Here is a 22,836-nt window from a genome sequence, read left to right as displayed (position 1 = left end):
GATTATAATGTTCCGTCATATATACACAAAACAGATTAAGCCGTGTTTGGTGTTGCAAGTCTAGACAATAAGGTTTAGGGACTCAGTCTTTGGTGCTGATGTTGAAGTAGAAATCTCAATTATCTGCTTTTGAAGAAAAATTGTAACGCACTGTCAACAATACTTGACTTTTCACATATTTATGTTCACAATGAAGCACACACTGTTTTCCTCAATCGCAACTTCTCGGGTTTTCCGGCAAACTGCGCCTCGAATGTATTAGCGTTAAGTACAAAATGGATGTTTCCAACCACTGTGTAAGTCACTAATTAGTAATTATTAACAAGTTTTAATTCACTATGGGGAATTTCTGGTAAATACATGTATTTATAGTAAATAAAGACAACATATTCATTGTATTTCTCGGAGTCGTATTTTGACGTTGAGGAGGAGGTTATCGAAATACATTTGATGTTTTAAAACACTTTCCCACTGTCTATACTTTCATGATGGGTCACGGTATGGCATCAATGTTCTATATGCTTTATATCTTACAAAATGAAGTTTCTACCTTATCTTTATGCTTACAGTTGGGCACAATCTGGCATTCGTTTTAAGTAGGTATCAACAGAACAATTCAAAATGTTCGGAAAAGTAATCCTACTTCTTAGGAATGCAGGAAACTAAGGTCCTTGTCGTTCAAGAATGTGTCCTGCCTCTAAAGCTGGCACTGAATAAACAAGGCTTAATCTGTATTCATTCTTCACAACAGAACAGTTAGTAAATAAAAGCTCGTATTGATTACTAAAAAACCAGCGTTTCCCCATGCATGCAGTATGTAGACATAATAGACCATTCATGTTGTTAATAGAGTCTTGGGATTTTTACAATTTAATTTTCAGAAGGAACAAGTGACGATAACGAACAGTGATCAATCTCATAAAACCTATAAAGAATACAAACCCAGAGAAGGGTGAACACGGACCCCTGGGCACACCAATGGTATTATCAGGTGCCTAGCTAGGAGAGGAAGTATCTCATGTTGACCGGTCACACAACTTCATCTCTGTTATGAATTCTGTCGAAGATTATGCCAGACGATTGGCTAAATATGAAAAAGAACTTGATACATTGTCAGAATGGGTTAAACGCATAAGAGGAATATTAAAATCCCACATTAGACATATTAAAACAAAAGTACCATCTTTCTTTCTTTGTTTAGTAAACCAGAAGTGATAAAAGAATTAGATAGGTTACATGAGGAATACGTTTTGGTTCCAGCTGACAAAGCTTGCAACAACATTGTTTTTGTCTGTAAGGCTCATTATTACAACTGTATTTTAAACAAACTTGGTATTAATTCTACTTTTGGTAATCGTACTTATACTCCAACTGCCCTTTCAAAAGATGAAATTCTTCAAAACCATGCTTAAAGGGAAATGCAACCCAAAAGATTTTTACATGATAAATTATAGGATTAATCATATGACAAAGATTTGTCATACAATTCTGTTGCTATATGGCCTAGATATGCTTCAGTACTAATTTGAAAACATCAAAAATGGAAATTCCCGCGATCTATAGAGGCTGCCATGATGTGTAACTCTTGGGTATTCAAGACCACAAAAATCAATAATTTTGACGTCACGCCGTCTGTTCCGGTTTTGATGATATTCTAATATCATCCACAGGTGCTTGGGTTCAGCACTATGATTTTTACGTAAATAATTTGGATATATATATATCCAAAGTCTCTCTTTTGTAAGAATAATAAAAAAACATTAAAACTCTTTTCGTTTTTCGCATAGGCTATGCATTTTAATAAACACGACTGATGAAGGCTGGTAAAACGGCTGAAATATTTCAAAAAGTGTTTTAATGTGTTTTTTTTATTATTATTTTATATATATATATATATATATATATATATATATAATTTATATAAGGGCCAAGTGGTTCGAGCATCGTGCTAAAAAAATAATATATTTTACAAACAGCTGTAAATACATGTATATTTAGATTTAATTTGATGCATTTCTTTGAATCGTGCTTTAATAGTTCTCTTGATAATTACAAACATGTATCTGAAATGGACATTCAAGTACATTGTCAATAAAGTGTATCTTATATTTGGTTTGAAACATATCCTTAATACAGAAACACTTCATGGTGTAGTGCAATTTCTGTACATATCAGAGTGGTCTTTCTTTATCCATGTATTTCATCGAAGCTGGTAGAGGGCGTCAAATGTATATATTTGATGTCTTTTATTTCTTTGTTTTGCTTATACATATTCCAACTGGTCGCAATTCAACATAAATTGGAAAAAAAAAACTTGATATAGGCGTTTCATGACATTTTGGAATCAAGATATTATTCAATTTGGGTATGCGTCAAGGAGTAAAGATTGTTGTGGACATACTGTATTTATTTTAGCGGAATGGAAATGCGTTTAGCGTTGAACGAAGAGCACGTTTGTCAATCCCTGATTACAAAGACCTGCACGAACTTGGATTACATTAAATTTCAGATAAACTACAACAGATGCACACACGATAAATGATGATCTGTTGCTTAAAATTCAAAATGGCAAAGGGAATAGGGATATTTCAAATGACAATTTCTCAAGAAAATCTGAGTCAGCAGAAACTTAAGTATATCCTAAAGAAAATGATTTTTTTTTCGTGGGGCCAAATTGGTTTGAAAAGAAAACCCACAAGCTTGTCCTGCGGGATTTTAGGGTTGAAGCGTCCATATTCCTGATTCTTTTATAAGAATTCACATTTGATGCTCTTTTCACGTAAAATTCGTGTTAAAAATTCCACGTAAGATACACATGCCTATGTATGTTTCCTTGTTTGTGAATAAGTCAAATTCGTGTCCATGGCATTAAAACAACAAAATTAGATTCACACGGAAAGAGACGATTTTTCTGCGAAGAGATCAACTTAATGCTAAGGTGTGTTATAGTGACGATAGTTATTCTTACATATAACAGGGATCCCCGTTAGAATAGGTACCCAGTACGGCGACTAAATGGGGAGGTCCTTCGGATGACACTGCAAAAATTGAGGCCCCGTGTCACATCAGGTGTTGCACGATAAAGATAACTCCCTGCTCAGAGGCCTTAAGCACCGAGCATATGCCTAACTTTTGCAGCCTTTCACCGGCAATGGTGACGTCACCATATGAGTGAAAAATTCTCGAGCGGGACGTTAAATATACAACTAACTTACCTGTACGATTATGTTTTTACACAGTATCATTCTTTTTCTCGAACGACAGAGTGGCAAGAAAGTATAAAACTGTCCGTCCGTCTGTCTGTCACACTACATGCAGGCTTGAACCTGTCGCGGTATCTCAGTGGTAGAGCGTTCGCTTCATAACCGGTAGGTCGTGAGTTCGAGCCCCGCTCGTGCCATGGCCACGTCAAACATAATACATGTAGAACCTAAATGTAATTGTGATTGCTCCTTCGCCAAATGCTCGGAATTTAGAAGTGAGAATGACGGGTTTTCCAGATATGAACTTATAAATGGAAGGTTTCGTATTGCGGCAGCGTTAAGCATAGGTCCAAAGTGGTACTTCACCTACAGCTGATGATGTCTCAATATGAGTGAAACTATCTAACCAACCTACAGGTCTGTGTCAACCGACATAAACTAGAAAACTGACACGGTCAGCAAGGGCCCCGCCGAGAGGAAAGCGACATCTGCACTTGATATACATGTAACATTGTTTGGGGCTGGTATATATGTTATATTTGATAATATTCACAGATACACTGGAATGCAAATGTGTGAAAAAGGAATCATGAAGCATATCTATGAGAGACTGATGCAAATATAAATTACTTCTGTTTGACACACACCCATCCACTCAAACACAACAGAGTGCAACTAAATCCCACTGGTACAAAATGTGGTACATACTATTCGAAAAGGATTATGAATTTGACATATTGATGTCTAGGAAAAGGAAATTCTGACATCAGGGGTCTAAGCGTTTTCAAACACATTTGAAGGAAGTGTTCTACAATTTAAAAAATAGAAATCTATAGAATATGTATTTACATACATAGGTGAGACACAGTTTTCATTATTCCTAGCATAGACATACCATGTATGCGCTAAAAAATTCATATGCAAATATCAAAATACTCACGTAGAAAATATGGATCTTACCGTCAACAAGCGCAGTGAAACACGCCATTTCGAGATTTTCTGCGACGAAAGTTCGGTAACGGTAATAAGGCACACTCATTTTGTATCTATTTTATTACTTTCTTCATTAAAAGGAACAGTTCTCTAAGGTGTAACGTGCAATTAGTACATAATTCAATGATTATGAAGCAGTAACTTTGCAACCGGATATAAGAAATTTTATTTCGTATTCCGATCCCGATCGAGAGTTGTTGACGGGAAATGACGTGTTAATTCAATATACATGTAACGTCAAGCATTTTTCCCTCATTAAAAAACCCCCAAAATATACACATACACAATGTTGTAGTTATTTTTTGTAAATTTTCTATATCAATACAATACATACCATAATTCAAATTGAATTATCTCCCTTAGACAGAGGTAAATAAATAGTCATAATAAGAAAGATGAGGAGATACAAACAGACAGACAAAGTGACAAGACCCCAAAATCTATAGGTGTCTTCCTCTTATTGTAAAGTATTTCTGTACAAAATTTGAAAACTGTACAATGAAACCTGTTTGAACTATCGTGTCACAAAGAAAGTGTTCATAATAACAAAGATGAAGACATACATACAGACAGACAAAGTGACATAACACCAAACTCTATAGGTGTCCTCTTATTGTAAAGTATTTCTGTACAAAATTTGAAAACTGTACAATGAAAACTGTTTGAGTTATCGTGTCACAAAGAAAGTGTTCATAATAACAAAGATGAAGACATACATACAGTGAAATGACCCCAAATCTATAGGACAGACGGACAATGTGATTACTATAGGGCTTCCCGAATTTCATGCGGGGCCCTAATTAAGCCCACTGTTGCTTTATCATACTCAAAGATCAGCTGGCGTTTATAAATGGTAATAGTCTAGTTATACACAAGGATACAGTTATACTCCAAAAAGGCTGTACAGAGTATTTGTTTGCCTATTACTGTTACGAGTTGCGTTCCATATACAACTTCGCCAAGAACATGTGTATGAAATCAGTCATGACATGAGCATAGCACTGTTGTGAACTATACATATTCAGCGACATCAGAAGCAACAATGTCATAGATTGGGGGCTATAAACAGTCCTCTGGAAGCAGACTGAAGGAAACCCCTTATTTTAATTTCCTTTTCAAGAGTTATGATAATACCAGTTTAAATTCCTCATAAAAATGAGTGATTCTGCAACTGCCAGTGAAACATGGATCGCAAAATATGGCCGAGAATGTTAACTAATTCCTCTATGTACTGACACTGTCATCATTAACAGGAACCAGTTTATTCCACCAGTAAATTCGCATCATTATGCATGGAACTGTCTATCTCTTACATCCTCTGCACTGTTTTTCTTCACCCAATACCGCATTTGGTTTTTATAAAGTCATTTAACAATTATTCTACCACGGTTATTGCAGAGATCAAAGAGATACCGCTCCTATTATTTCCGATATATACCGATTACTCAGTAGATTATCGGGACAGTGATAAATTTTCAACTTCCACAAGAACCTTTGAAATGTAAAACTGATTGAGTCTATAATGTTTCATGTCTTTATATTTATTAGATGCAGAGCATTGTCTTACAGCAGCTGAATGAAAGATACTACTTTAAAACTGTAGTAGGAGTAAGATTCAAACATCATAGAAAATTGGGCAATTGTTGGGAATCAGAATCCTTGCAATACGCACATCTTCAAGTTATTAATAAGAATAGTTTCAAAGCTATCATAAGAGTTAAATGGACAAACCATGTACTCAATTTGTTCATCAAAACTTAGTAAGTTTAAAAACCTGTAATTTACCCCCCCCCCAAAAAAAAACCTTGCAAAACATCACAATCCTTACCACATGCACATCTTCAATACCCTTCAGACATTCTTTAAAATAAGAACGTCATCACTTGAAAACCATGAGAGGAGGGGAACTGACGAATCATGTACACTATGCAATAATTTCTCCAAAAAAAACCTGTTCTTTTTTTCAAATTTGAAGAAATTTAAAATCCTTGCCATATGCACATCTTCAATATCGATACAAGCACTGTTAAATAAGATAGTCCTCACTTGGAAACTGGGAGGAGTTGGACGAACAGCTCATGCACCCTCCATATAAAATAATTTCAAACCAAGTGGCAAAATGCCTGCAAGGGATGCAACATGATCTAGGGCGACTCAAAAAGCAATCTAATTGAAATTAGATGTTAGATCCGCTTGCATACTCGCTACACAAACATCTAACAACATTCCGTAGAGGGTCACGTCAGAGGTCAAATTCGATTGACCAATGAAATCACCGCTGGCAAAATCATTGAATGTTTGTTGAAGCCGATAAGTCTAGAGTGATACCGAATTTGACCTCTGACGTGACCCTCTATGGGATGTTTTTAGATGTTTGTGTAGCGAGTATGCGAGTGGATCCAACATCTAATTTTAATTAGATTGCTCAAAAAGAAGATACACAGCAAGTTTCAGAACGATATGTGACAGTGAAATGAAAAGAGAAACAGAAAGCCTGAACGGACAGACGTACAAACATCGCTGTGACATAATACATGTACGTAAGGATGGGCATAGATACATTGTGACGTCATCAATTTCTGAGGAAGATCAATCTAATTAAAATCAGACCTTATCTAACCGTTACACCTTCTCCAGTGTAACGGTTTCATCAATACAGCAAGTTGCTTTGAAACCCAGTAGTACCATTTCAAAGATACATAAAATTAATCTGTATAACCTTGACCAACGACAATTTTGTGCTCAGAAGTATGAGAGTCAGTTTTCTTGGGGTTTTTTGCAAAATTTGTGAAACATTTGGCATGCCATCGTCAATTTCTCCATTCGTCAGTAAAGGAGTTGATCTTGGAACACTCGAGATCCACAGCGAGAGTAAATGTCATAAATTTGCTATTGAGAATTATACTCATTGCAAGACAGATACAAATGTCTATAAGCAGTTGAAAATTCAAGACATGAATCGAGAGAAAGAGGAGAGTCAGATAAAAAGGAATTGTTAAAAATATTTAAGTGTGTTGATTTTTTAACACGACAAAAGTGGGCTGTATCCGAGAATGCACATTTATTGCTAGCATAGGCGATACAGATTTACAGCGTCATATTGACGACAGTGCACAGAAAACTAAATACATATGTACTTGTCATCAAATAGTGTCACTCAGATGATAAAATGTATTTCAAATTTTCATGAGCGGGAACTGCTAAATGATGAGAAACAAAGGTTTTGCATTGTTTGCCGATGAAAGTACAGATATGGCTCATAGAAGTCAACTTAGTGTGATGGCCAGATTCTCACGACCAGATCACAGTGTCTCCACTCATTTTTTTGGGGGGGGGGGGGGGGGGGGGGTTGTGGACTTTGATAAAGGCACGTCTGAAGCAATCATGGAAGCTTTGAAAAGCTTTCTTCTGGCCAAAGGTATTGAAATTGGCAAATTAAGCTTTGTAGCTCTAGGTGGATGCACTACAATGAGTGGAGAACCCAAGGGTTAGTCCGTGTATCACATTTATTTCTCAAATATAATATATAAAATGAGTTTATTAACTACATTTTTGAATTTTCAATATTTGATAGATATATGTTTATAATCATTGCAATTAGAACACGAGAACACTATTTAGATTGAATCCCGTGGGGATCCGGGTTAGAAATTGGTCCTCGGTACACCTTGCATGTCGTAAGAGGCGACTAAATGGGGCAGTCCTTCGGACGAGACCGCAAAAACCGAGGTCCCGTGTCACACCAAATGTGGCACGATTATTTACAAACAAAATAAAAGTTATTCATTTTGTATATTGAAATTTATTATTAACTTTCCAGGATTGCAAAGGAGAATTCGTCACGAAAGTCCCTATTTATTGTATGAAAGGTGAAGATAACGAACAGTAGTCATTGCGTGGACCCTGAGGTCCACGCAGAAAATATATAAGCGAGGTTAAACCGGATGCACTGGAGAAAACTGAGTGTGCGCATGCTCAATGGATATGCGGAGCGTAGCGGAGACAGTCGAGTATTGCCGATTGGGGAACTTATTGATCGGGATCGGGATTCAATACAAAACAATGAGCAGGTAACGGGTGGCTTCGCCCCCAATACATGTTCGCCCTCAGAGGTTTCGCCGCCTTGTCCCAAATATACATGTACCTATATTATTAATTAAAGGTGTCAAATTTTTGCGTGTATGGATTTTGGCAGTTATTTATGATAAATCGCTAATGTTTTTTGCTGTATTTGTGCGTGTGTGCCATGGGGGGGTTGGGGGGGTTGGAGTTTAATGTATCCAAATCGATCTATTCAGTGATATCATGTACCTATTTCATTATGTTTAGTTTTTGATAAAGTATATCTTCTTTGTTCAAAGTTTCAGGGAAAAGATAGAGATTGTTGGAATAAAATTTATTTTACTTACATAAATGAAGTTGTTATTTTCAAGATTTTCGAAGAAAAAAAATAATGTCCTTAAAATCGGAAATAATATCATTTGGTAATTGATCAGCTACTTATTATTGAATTTAATTAAAGTGCATCTGTTAAATTAAACATCGACTGATCAAACGTACACCTTGATTCATATTAAGTTTCGAAACACATGCCTATGGTCCACGTATTGCAGTCCTTTTTTAAAGGACAGCAACTTGTTTATCATAATTATCGCTGTGCCCTGCTTGGTCCACTTGATAAAGTGATATCCAATTTTGCAAGAAATTGACTCTACATTATTATCGTTGTGGAAACTGTTTGAATTTTCACCCCAGAAAATGGCAGTTTTCAAACATATACACTCTGTGTATGGGTAAAGAGCTATTGACCATTTTAAGGGCACCTACAACGAGATGGCGCTACCACCGTCACGCCTATGCTAAATTTGTGTCCAGGTATTAATTGAATTAATCTTAAATCATACATGTAAATGTAATCATATCATTATGAAATGTTTGGATTTCTATTTGGTAATTATCATCAATTGCTTAAATAAGATACTACCAGTGTTTAAAAAAAGCATGATATTTATTTTGATTTCATGTGTAAATTTGTATTTTTAATAATTTTATTTATTTTCCTTTAAAAGGTACACATGCATACTGGACTCTCTCGATTCAATTTATGATGAAAACAAGGACCCAGACACCTTTGGCATTAGGGTTACTGTAACCAAAAAGCCTGTCCTGGCTGGAATCGTCCTCCTTTGTAACATACTAAAGGCTGTGAATATGCTTCTTCAACATCTCCAGGAACAGGACATCCATTCTACAACTCTTCCAGTGCATGTCAAGGAGACAATTGACTTACTACACGAGTTTATCAGAAAGAACCTGGAGAATCAGCTGGATGACACAAACTTCTTGAAAGTGAAAGATTTGTTTACAAAGGTAGATTATAGGACTGATCTTGTATAGCGAATGAAGAATAGAGACGATACAACCTCAGAAGCATTTCTCATACAGACAAGTAGTTGATTATCGTTTAGAGATTCCACTCCTCTACACTGAACAATTGAAAACAGCGATTTCTTTATTATCTTGCACAACTTAACATTTAATTCCCAATCCTAGGTGTACCTAGATCTACGACTTGATACAAGAGACAGAGAATGCTTTCTGCACTGGAGCCTCAGTTCTCTCTTCCTTTGGGATCTTAAACCCTCGTAAATTACCAGACACAGTTGCAGATCTATCAGACTATGACCGGGTATAATTATACAACAATGGATATGCTGTTCTTCATATGACATTAATTTCATCCATGTTTTAAAAGGAAGTCAGCCATTATGACGATGTAGATTACCTCCTTAAAGGCATATAGCCATCCAACGCATACCAATCTCATATTCAGTTTGTTACTGTCACAGTGGTCCTTTAAGCACCAAACTTAGTTACCTTTCTAATTGTAAGCTGAGTTTTCAGGTTCATGTAGTTTGGACATCGGGATTATCGTTCGTGGTTAAAGCCCGCTAATGATCGGGGAAAACTTCACTCTTGGTCATGAAAACTTAAAGATAACGAACAGTGATTAATCCCATAAATCTTATATCTCAATGATGAAGTTAACTGGTCGTAACGTGGAAGCCTCTGGAGTCTTGTCTACACCCTTCCTACATTGTATGATATTCACCCAAGTATCTTTATAATTCATTGACAAACTGAATATCAATTTCAAAATGTCTTAATGTGAATAACATAATAGGATTAGGCAGCAGGCAGAGCCTTTTTAAGCCTTCTCCCAAAACAAATGATTATAACGAACAGTTATCAATAAAAAGGTGAAGATAGTAATAACAAGAGGTACTGTGAGCAATGCTCACTAAGAATACCCCCCGCTTACCCCAATCTCCCAAAGGGTGTTGGTAATAGGTAAAACTTCAGTATTATGATCCAAAAGGTATCTAGGAACACAGCATCTCCATGCGATGAAAAAAGCTGTTAAAGAATTTAAATGGAAACCATATTGCTACTTCGATGTCCAGTGCGCGTGACCTTAGACCTTTTGACCCCAAAATCGATAGGGAACATCTTCATCCCATGGGTAGTCCATATGTATGATATGGTGACTGTAGGTGGAAAGGATAACGCTTTAGAGCCCGGAAACCATATTGCTACTTCGATGTCCAGTGCGCGTGACCTTTGACCTTTTGACCCCAAAATCGATAGGGAACATCTTCATCCCATGGGTAGTCCATATGTATGATATGGTGACTGTAGGTGGAAAGGATAACGCTTTAGAGCCCGGAAACCATATTGCTACTTCGATGTCCAGTGCGCTTGACCTTTTGACCCCAAAATCGATAGGGAACATCTTCATCCCATGGGTAGTCCATATATATGATATGGTGACGGTAGGTGGAAAGGATAATGCTTTAGAGCCCGGAAACCATTACGTCTACAGACGGACGGACGGACAGACAGACGGACAACCCGATTCCAGTATAACCCCCCCCCAAAAAAAAAACTTGTTGCGGGGGGTATAATAATATCCTTTATTTATTGCACAATTAGTTATATAAACTAGTTTACATTGTGGTCCTGTCTATAACATATTTATTATACATATCGAGTACATATACATGTATCACAAAACATGGAAATATCACAATTTATATATATACAGATAAGAACTAAATGAAAAGAGACAATAAACACCCGAGTATCACTGAGGATCAAAATAATGTTTAGATAGGCTGATTTAAAAGATGTGGTAGTTGTGCATTTTCTTATAAAATCTGGTAATGAGTTCCATAAAATTGCTGCTGGAATGATAAAATATCTTCTAAAATATTCTGTTTTGGCTCTTGTAACATCAATAAAATTAGTAGAGTTCTGTCTTGTGTTTACCTCATTCACAAATCTAACAACATGCAAATACTCTGGAGTCATACGATGTAAAACTTTAAACATAAGAATAATTTTTTCGATATAGTCAGTCAAAGGCATCCATCTAAAATTTGATAGCATACAAGAAGTTGACACTGAATGAGGGACTTTGCTGTGTAAAATGATCCTTGCTGCCCTCTTTTGTAATTTAAAAAGCCTATCAATATTTGTCTTGTTCTTTGTATCCTGTCATACTGTACAACAATAATTAAAACGAGGAAAACAATAGTATTGCAAATTTTGAGTAGTGCCTCCTTTGACATAAAGGTACTCAATCTCCGTAAAACACCTAGCTTCTGACTAAGTTTGTTTTTTACATAAGGCATCTGTGTGATAAGACCACGTAAGACTTCATCGATGTAAACACCTAAAAGTTTGGCACATTTGACATTTTCTATAACAATTTCACCAACATTAATACAAAGGTGTCTACATTTCGATAATTTCTGTTACGTTCCTATTACAATACATTGTGTTTTCTTTAAATGTATTGTCAATTTGTTCTTGTGCATCCATTCCATAGAATTTATAAGATCATCCTATAACCTTTTTTCTATCACATCTAAAGATTTATCAGAAACATCTTGCGTGGTATCATCTGCGTATATATTGACTGTAGAGTGCTTGAGACATGTTGGGTAGTCATTTACAAACAGAATAAAAAACAGATAGCGAACAGTGATCAATCTCATAGCTCCTATAAGCAATACAAAATAGAGAGTTGGGCAAACACGGACCCCTGGAAATACCAGAGGTGGGATCAGGTGTCTAGGAGGAGTAAAAATCCCCTGTCGACCGTTCACACCCGCTTTGAGTAATATCTTTATCAGGTAAACGGAGTTATCCGTATTCATAATCAGTATATCAAGAACGGCCTAACAATCGGTATGAAACAAGTCAGACAGCATTTGACCCAAGGATGGCTTGTATTGGCAAAGTAAATTCTTATAACGACAATAGAATTTGCGAAATGCTGACTTTAAACGAGACAGTTACATGTAAAACCCATGCACCATCAATTTTTGTCAGTAGCCTGCCTCGATTTAAGGATTTAGATGTCTAATGAAGCAGTTCCGGTAAAAGTTACGATGTTGGCCGATATCTGCGACTTCGGCAATTTCCGGAACACTCTCGGTAAACAAGAGTTATCTCTCATTAAAACAAAAATTACTATCCGTAGCAATGGCAACGCCCAACGACAGTCAGGGCCGATTTCTTGGACGACCGAAATCGAGTAATGTCCGTGGAACTCGACGCCGCAAGACTGTTTTTATCGATCATAATTATGGATCCGGTCATACATGTACGTGCTACGCTGACCCATGCCAGGACTCGAACTGCCCGCTCTTCAACAACATTAGGCTTGGTAAATTCGCGGAAAAGAAGGCCGAAGAATAGTTGAATTCGGCGAGCTTTTGTCCAACCTCAAGCACTGTAAACATTGTAAATTAGGTCCTGTGTCGTTAAAATATGACAATGTCGTTAGTGAACTGCGGATGGGATTAGGGGTTATTTGTATGTGAGGTGCTTAAATGTTGACTGTGGGGACGTTAGTTTGATTCTGTATGGAAAAACACAGGATAAAAACAAAGACACCAGGGCTGCCGTGTTTTATTGTAAACACGAAACTGGGCACAGGTTAGTAAGAGATATTTAACATTTTTTGTGGGTACATGCAAACACGTATTATATCATAATGTCCATATTCATAAATGTAATCTGTAAACACCCACCCCTGTCCCATATTCCCTACTATATTCTGACTATCTCTGCACAAGAAATTTTAATTATAGGCATGATTAATTCTATTGGTGGACCAGATCGATTAAACAATTTCTTGTCCACACTAAATCTTAAACCCATAAATCCTAAAAGTCTGAAGAAAATGGAACGACGAGCTAGGGTATATGTAGAGGCTGTTGCGAAATTATCTACCCAGAAAGCAGCCACTGATGCTTTACAGAGGGAGATGAAGTAAGTTAATAAAAAATATATATTTCAAATTTCTTTTAAAAAAAAAAGAAAAATGCTGAAATTTAATCAAAGGGTTTGTGCATGAAATCATTGTGTATCATAGTGATGTTGGAGAAGCTGAAAGTACTGAGGCCTTGGAGTCCAGGGGGAGATGATTGAAGATTTGGAGGTATGTCCATTACCTGATGCAGATGTGGATTCTAGGTTTGTTTGCATTATAATCCTTAGAATTTTTGTTATGGAATTAGTATGGTTTTTTTTTTATTAACCATGAATCCAGGTTATTCTTTAACTGTACTGTCACACGTGAAACAAATCTGCATTAAAAGAATCACTTTGTATAGCATCTGTCTGTGTATTAGTCACTCTTACAATAACTGTGGCTATTATTTGTTATTGTATTCAATACATGCACGTGAATTGAACAATTCTGTTGGAAATGTCAAACACAGGAACAACTATTATAGTTTTATGGTACGTGTACAATAATATAAACATGTGCATGTTTTTATGTTCTATATGATCTCATATGCAGAAAACTGTTGAAAAGTAATTCGTCTTTGGATCTGGAGGTCTCTGCCGAATCTGAGGGTTGGACCGAAGATGAAAATGACCCGCCAAGCCGTACACCATTAACAAGACAGAATGCTGAACTAACAATGTCTGGTGACAGGTGATTATGAAATATTTTTGTAAGAAAATGATGGAAGTAACCCACATATAAATAAAAATTGAATTGAATGATGTACTCTGACCTACCCATTGAAAACGTCTCTCAGGGAAATACACATTGCTACGTTTTTAAAATTTATAATTTCCTATGATGCTTTAACGAAAGTTTTTATAGTAACCGATTTTAAATCTATCATCTGTCAAGCGTATAATGAAAACATCAATAAAATTCTAAGTTTGTGAATTTTATGACAATTTCATGTAAAAGTTTTTTGGGTGTTTTTGTTTTGTTTTGAGAATCTAATAAGCTACATTAATCAAACTAAAATATGATAAAGTGAAGTCGAGATTCGAAAATATAAAGGATTTTAAAATAAAGATAAAAAGAGGGTCCGGTCCAATCCTGAACCAAAATCGAGGTCCAATCCGGCACGTTTATCGTGGAAACGACCAGAGTCCAATCCTGCACATTAGCAAATGTCAAGTCGAGATATCTATCTAACCAAGGCAATTTAAGGGACAAATCGCATACACTGGTTCAAGTTTTCATCAAAAGATATGTGCAGAGTATATTTTACCGAAAGTATCTTTCTTAAAATGCATGAAAACATGATTAGAAACATCTTTGCCCGCTTCGAATTATATCGAGGCAACATCGTCAACTTCGATCAATGAATTTAGAGTTGTACGTGTACATGAGAACCAATCAACTTAATGATGCCTCCCTGGCCAGGCAGTGTTTCAAATTCATAATAAGTGGGTAAAATGAAGAGTTTTAAGAGCATACCTTTGTTTGGAAATGCCGTCTGCCATCTTGTTTTGTCCAATCCTGCACACGATCATGACAGTGATATTACACCATCATCGTTGGCCCATTAAAGATATATCACTTCTCTCTGTATGAATGAAATATGTTTTTTAGAGCGACGTTAAACACAATCAACAAGTAATTTAGAAATATTAAGATTATGTGTACAATACATGTACCAAAATCTTGTATTATTTCCATTCTTAATCATAAAATTATCTAAGATTTTTTAAAATAATTTTAGTACAAAAACTCCACTTCAACTAAAACACAGCGGTTTTCAACTTGGTCATGGTCCAAGACGATCAGAAAAGTTCCGGAAGAAAGTTGTCAGAGGGAAAAAAAGAATGCAGCTCAGATTTCCATGCAAGACGAGGTGGGGTATGTCAGCTGCTGCTGACACAGCTTGGCACAAAAGAAGATTTGACAGTCTGACTTGTAAGAACATATTGCATTGTAGTAATTTCAGTAGGTGTAAAATGTGTTGTTTTGCATGATTGTGCAAAGTTATGACAATAATTCTAGTAAAACTTATGTCAGAGACTGGTTCCATGATTCTAAACAGCAACAGTACACAATTAAATTTTGTCTGATTAACAGATGACGCGTTATCCTTAAACATTCAAGTTTGTATAAAGATTAATATTCAACATTTTTTTCAGCCCATACTTTATTCATGAGTAGTGCCAAGTATGGGAAAAAGGTGATAAAATTCTTAGTACGTCACAGAACCTGTTAGACTTGCAACTGGTGGAGGAGAAATAGGCCTTCCATGCCTGTTCGCAACCATCGATGTGTTCGAAATCATTGTGGTAGTGCAAAGTTGATGGGGTGCAAGAAATTAAAGAACTTTCAGATGAAGGGACTCCTGTCGAAGTTTTAGATGGAGATGGAGATACAACGATATGCTTGCACATATCAAATCGGACTTGAATATGACATTGAAAAAACGATATGATCGCAACCACATTGTGAAAAATATTGGAAAAAACGTGTATGCATTGAAAAAAATCAGCAAGAGTGTAATACAACACATACAGAAGTGTATCAAATACGTATTTGCAAAGAACCAAGGTAACAAGACAGGAATGGAAGAAAACCTGAGCCACCAATTTGGAGACCACTCCGCCTGTCATCCTAGATTCTGTGGGTTCAAGCGAAAACCTAAGGAGAACTACATTCACCGAAGTTTACCTTACAAAGCTTCCCTCAGAGATAACAGTCAAGATCACAGCTTGAAAAGGTGTTTGAACCCATCATCAACAATGCTGAAAAACTTGCCGATCTAGGTTCATGCCAGCAATGTGAACACACTAACCGTGAAGTAACACTCCGAGCACCAAAATCCTTGCAATACGGAAATTCGGAATCCCTGGATTTTCGTGTAGCAGCAACAGCAACCTTCATCAATGAAGGAAGAGAGTACAAAGCTCAGGTATATAGAATATTTTAAATTAAAGTTTTCTCTGTTTCGATCATTTTATTTTTTGTTCTAATGTGTTATTTGGTATTGTGAAGGCAAATTCGTTTAGGGTTATCATATACATATATCAATTACTTTGTTGATAATATTTATCAATAAAAGTTAAATCTCAAAAAAATCATATTCTACGAAAAATCAACAGAATTTGATTTCATTGAGAATATTTGCTTTTACAACAGTTGAATTCCCAGAATTTATTGATACCGAAAATTAGAAAATTTCACACTATTTCTTGGGGGGAGGAGGGATTTGGTCAAATAAATTTGCAAAATTTTTAATGCATCATCCATACAAAAACAACTAGATTTGCGGTATCAGTTTTTTTAACCAATTTTCATGTTATTTTCATCGTTTTATTGCATGTTCATATGTTGTTTTTTGAAAGCCATATGACATTAAAGGAATGGAGGTTCCAGAATAGTAAGTATATATGTAGCACTTTTCTTCTTGTTATGTAACAATTTGATAAATTAGTAATTTATTGATGAGAAAATTCTTTATTCATGTATTTCAATAACATTTTTGAATTATTTGGGATTACTGTATATGAAGGTTCATAAGGAAGCTGGTATATCCCCTGGAAAGTTTACAATGGCATACGCAGATCAGCAAATACCTCACAGGAAAAGAATTCAAGAGAAATCGTGTCTGCCTTCAACCAAGAGACGGCGTTTGGTACTGAAGCAAGAGCGAGTGGTTACAAAAGGTGCGCATGAGGCATTGGAGGTAGCTTCATACGAGTCTGGTAAACAACGTGAATTGTTTATCATTTACATATTTAGACTAATCCAAATCATGCAATTCTCTAATATAGTGTTCACAATATCTGGTGTCCATATACATATGTAATTACATGTACATGGATTTACAGTTACCCAAACTAGACCTTCTTTGTACGCTAAGATTTATAATTTGTAACTTTTTGCAGGCATTGGACTTTCTGAGAATGCTGATGTGGAACATTTACCAGAAGCTGTGCCGTATGGAAATTTCAAACCTGTGCATGTTGAGGGCGATGTTACATTCATAGCTTTTGATTTAGAGACAACTGATTTAGGTTTACAAAACTGCTGTTCGACAACCTAGAGATACATGACAGTCAACCAGCAATCAACCTCTCATCGATGACATATTTTCATCAGAATTCAGGAGAAAAAATTTTAATTTAAAAACTAATTAGACTGATTATATATATATATATTTTTCAGTGCGTGGGGGGAACTATCCACATGTCACTCAGGTTGCAGCATCAGTTGTTGGGTCTGCAAAGGAATTTTCTCTCTACGTATACCATAAGGTTCCCATCGCATGCGGTGCACAGCAGATACCAGGAATAATCTACAACAATAGCGGAACAATGACAGTCCACGGTCATCAGGTTCATGTAGAAAAGCTGAAAACTGCCATTGACAAGTTCTGTTTGTGGTTTAAAAAAACACACTAATGTATATCTCATTGCACACAATGGACGTAAATTTAACTTTCCTGTGTTAATGAATGCACTGATGAACATAAAATGTGAAACTCGATTTATGGACTGTGTCAAGGGTGTATTGACAGTGTTTATGTTTTTAGGAAAGTGTTCCCCGCCCAGTCAACGTACAAGCAGGAGGACTTAGCCAGAACTTTTCTACATACAACATATGAAGCCCACAATGCACGATGTGAAGATCCTTGGTCAACTCATCTCTCATTCAAAGATGGATGCAAAGGAAATTGCTGCTCATAGTTTTCCACCTTGTTCTGCGGTACATAATCAACTTCGATTTAACAGAGAGAAGGCAAAGAATGTAAAAATCATTACATCCCCTTGTTGGAAACGGCGTATTGAAAGATGGGAACTGCTGAAAAGGTGGCAGGATCTGGACAAAATCTGACTCATCTGAAGAAAATATTTGAACGTGACAGAGAGGATGGTCTACGCAACATTTTTTCATGCAAAAATTTTGAAGGTTTACCTCGTGTTACAAACACAAAGAAAACTCTAGAGGAAATTGTCCCAAAATTGTGTCAATTTTTCTCTTGATAGCTATAGCTTTATGATTATATGACATGGATTGATCTATGTTCCATTGAAAGTTGATCACAGTGAAAGTCAACTATCAGAAAACGTCAATGTTATATTCAAGTTCCAAGATACATATAGGGTCAAACTTCAGTAAGCAAATATGTAATCCTTGAAGTTGGTGAAAAAGCATTTTAGCCAAATGAATTGTGCATGCATGTATTTCATTTAGAATTATTTATGTATTTTTTTCTAGGTCAAGGACATTTTTCATAATCAGTCAGTAGTATTAAGTAATAATTTCAAAGTTCAAGTGTGCCATGATGAATTTATCTGGTCAACAAATTTTGCATGCATAATTTTTACGTAGCTGCATATTTTTTAAGGTCATATATATTTTGTATGGTTCTTGAATTTTATCTATGTGCTTTAAACCAGAATTCTTTTCAGTATATATTAGTGTAATTTGATGATTGCATACTAGTATTAACGGGATATGATGATTTCATATTGGATTATACATTCTTTATTCCGAATTTGTTTTGCAAATTACTATTTATTTTCAAGGTGAAAAGTTCAAGGACTTTGTTTAAAAGGTCACAATGCTTATTTATTCATTTTAAACAAAATGTTTAAGTATATAAGCATGAAATCATCATAGCTATTTTTTTAAAGGCTTAAAGTTTCATCTGTGTCATGGATGTCGAGATCCTGAAATATGGGAATGGGGATATAAATGCCTAATAAATTTAAAGACTTTCTGGTAAAATGTATTGTGTTTTATTTATGTACAGGAATGATGAAAGTCAATTTCTATCCCAGTGATATAGAGCCCACTCCTTTTCAAAAAATTTCAGATTTAAAAAAAATAAATACAAACTAAAAATTTACCGTCATTTCAAACAGGAATAATTTTTGTGAAAGACAGTTTATGTCATTTCCTTGCCTTTATTTGGATATATCTATGATATTTATGCTAATTTAAAGTAAAATTTCACTGTAAAGGTGAATTTTAGTAACAGAATTCTCTTTATAATATAGAACCCCCTGCATAAATTTTGGGGGCGAGGGTGGGGTTTACAATCCTTCATATTTCATAAATGCATGGTCAAAACTTCAGGATTATAACAGTAAAATATTATCAATGATAAATTAAGCAGTGATATTTCATTCCCTTAAATGTCTTATTAGACATATAATACATTTACATGTACATTAAAACTGACCATACGCAGAACAAGCCCTTGCGTATCGAATCACTTGAAAGATATAAACACCATATGCAGGTGATAATGGAATATTGTTATATAAATATGAGAAGATGTTGATAGAGAAGCTGAAATCATCCCGTTTAGTATAAAGTTAAGTTATTATACCCCCCACAACAAGTTGTGGGGGGGGGGGGGGGTATACTGGAATCGGGTTGTCCGTTTGTCTGTCCGTCCGTCCGTCTGTAGACGCAATGGTTTCCGGGCTCTAAAGCATTATCCTTTCCACCTACCGTCACCATATCATATATATGGACTACCCATGGGATGAAGATTTTCCCTATCGATTTTGGGGTCAAAAGGTCAAAGGTCAAGCGCATTGGACATCGAAGTAGCAATATGGTTCCCGGGCTCTAAAGCGTTATCCTTTCCACCTACAGTCACCATATCATACATATACACTACCCATGGGATGAAAATGTTCCCTATCGATTTTGGGGTCAAAAGGTCAAACACACTGGACATCGAAGTAGCAATATGGTTTCCGGGCTCTAAAGCGTTATCCTTTCCACCTACAGTCACCATATCATACATATGGACTACCCATGGGATGAAGATGTTCCCTATTGATTTTGGGGTCAAAAGGTCAAAGGTCACGCGCACTGGACATCGAAGTAGCAATATGGTTTCCGGGCTCTAAAGCGTTATCCTTTCCACCTACAGTCACCATATCATACATATGGACTACCCATGGGATGAAGATATTCCCTATCGATTTTGGGGTCAAAGGTCAAGCACACTGGACATCGAAGTAGCAATATGGTTTCCGGGCTCTAAAGCGTTATCCTTTCCACCTACAGTCACCATATCATACACATGGACTACCCATGGGATGAAGATGTTCCCTATCGATTTTGGGGTCAAAAGGTCAAAGCTCACGCGAACTGGACATCGAAGTAGCAATATGGTTCGGTTTGTCATGCCATTTGTTTTTTACACTCAGAAAAGAGGTAGTTTATACCTATTACCAACACCCTTTGGGAGATTGGGGTAAGCGGGGGGTATTCTTAGTGAGCATTGCTCACAGTACCTCTTGTTAGTTTTGCCGATAATATCTATTTTCAATAAAATATCCAAAAATGAAGCAGACATTGACGACTCTGTGGTGTCTTTCAGTTCACAGGGATATATTAAATCGACATATGAATGAAAAGTATTGTTCATAGATGAAACGTCGTAGATATATCTAAATCTCGTAAATTAAGAGAAGGGCAAACAAGGACCCCTGGACATCCCTGAGTTGGGATCAGGTTCAAAGGAGGAGTAAGCATACCCTGCTGGCCGGTCACACCCATCATAAACCCTTTATGTCGATCAGGTAAATGGTGTAATCCGTAATCAAAATTGATATGTAAAGAACGGCGTAAAAATTGGTATAAAACACGTCAGACATCATTAGACCCAGTGATAGCTTATATTTGCAAGTTAGATAACTATAGCGGTCAGATGGAATTTGCGAAATGCACGAGACTGTTGAAACCCCTGTAACATCAGCTTACATGTATTTGTCATTCCGCGGGTATGATAAGGCAGGTCATGCTTCATTTATGCACGTAAACTGAATAATTTTTAAAATCTGTCTTACACTGAGAGAGGGAGCTACTAAAAACTATTTTGGTTGTTTAGATGAGAACATTTTGTATTATAACAACATGACAAACATGCGCTTCCGTATGACGTCATTGCATGACTGTTATAAATAGATCATGGAGGTACCTTAATAGAAAATGTAAAAGTAACACATTATCCCAAGATTTAAATATTGATCTAACTGGCGATAATGACGGTAAAATACTCTACTATATCAGAATTACTGATAGAATCCTACCACTTTCAATAAGAAATTATTTAACATTTAAACACGAAACCATCTAGGCCTAGCCCATGTTTTACATTTTGCACTGATGCTATGCAGTTTTCTTTAAAAGTTTTCTTGACAGACGATTCTATCAGTAATTGCCGTGTACATTAGTTTATGACCTTTCAAACGGTGTATAAAAAGTCTCTAAAAGTATGCGGCCTAATGTGCTACTTTTGCAGTTTTATTTCAGTCTGTGACAGAGGAAAATCGGATCGACATGCTAAATGGAATGTTTTCTCCGTTAAACAAAATTGTCAATGAATGATATCAACATACCTTCTTAATATCAATAAATTCTCAGCGTTTCACATATATATTACATATATCCATTGTCATATATTTCAAATACTCCACATTTTGTCGATATTTGCATGGCACACATAAACAAATTCCTTGCATGTGTCAACGTCACTCGATGTATAGTCATGACGTCACCACTTTACTTTCATATCGATCAGACAGAAATTACACAAACAGCAGTATAGCATTTCGAATTTCGTTGGATCTTAGTAGCTGCATGGTTTATTTTATGCATAAATAAAACTTAAATAAAAAATAAAATCGGAATTTAATATATACTTAGTGATATACTTATTTCAATTATGACGTCACATTGTTTCGCGGATTTTATCCCAGTTAAAATTGTCATAACCTGCCTTAACGTACCCGCGTCTCTCTCGATTGCTCATAAGCACATCATGCTCTCGCGTATGGTATCAGTTGAGAGATAATACATCTAAACACCATATGCAATGAATTTATTCGAAAACTTCTACGTGAGAAGAAAAAAGCTCTCGCTGTGGCCTTCAATTCGACATTTAGATATTTCAACGACGTTTTGCCAATTAACAATAATAACTTTCATTCATATGTCGATTCCATGAAAGGTGAAGATAACGAACAGTGATCAATCACATAACTCCTACATGCAATACAAAATAGATAGTTTGGCAAACACGGACCCCTGGACATACCAGAGGTGGGATCAGGTGCCTAGGAGGAGTAAGCATTCCCTGTCGACCGGTCACACCCGCCGTGAGCCCTATATCCTGTTCAGGTAAACGGAGTTATCCGCAGTCAAAATCAGTGTGCCAAGAACGGCTTAATAATCGGTATGGAACACGTAAGACAGCATTTGACACAATGATATATCCCTGTGGGCTCGAAATAAAACACACCACAGAGTGGTCCACTTCTGCTT

At 36.1% G+C, this 22,836-nt stretch overlaps 1 pseudogene; it reads left to right on the top strand.

Annotated features, from left to right (window-relative positions):
- Nucleotides 1-13,359: 13,359 nt before the first annotated feature.
- LOC125654849 (uncharacterized) lies at nt 13,360-17,747 on the top strand (annotated as a pseudogene).
- The last annotated feature ends 5,089 nt before the right edge of the window (nt 17,748-22,836 follow it).

The sequence above is a fragment of the Ostrea edulis genome, chromosome 1 (assembly GCF_947568905.1).
Source record: "Ostrea edulis chromosome 1, xbOstEdul1.1, whole genome shotgun sequence".
NCBI lineage: Eukaryota > Metazoa > Mollusca > Bivalvia > Ostreida > Ostreidae > Ostrea > Ostrea edulis.
The sequence above is the reverse complement of the archived record's forward strand: the minus strand, read 5'-3'. Positions and strand labels throughout refer to the sequence as shown.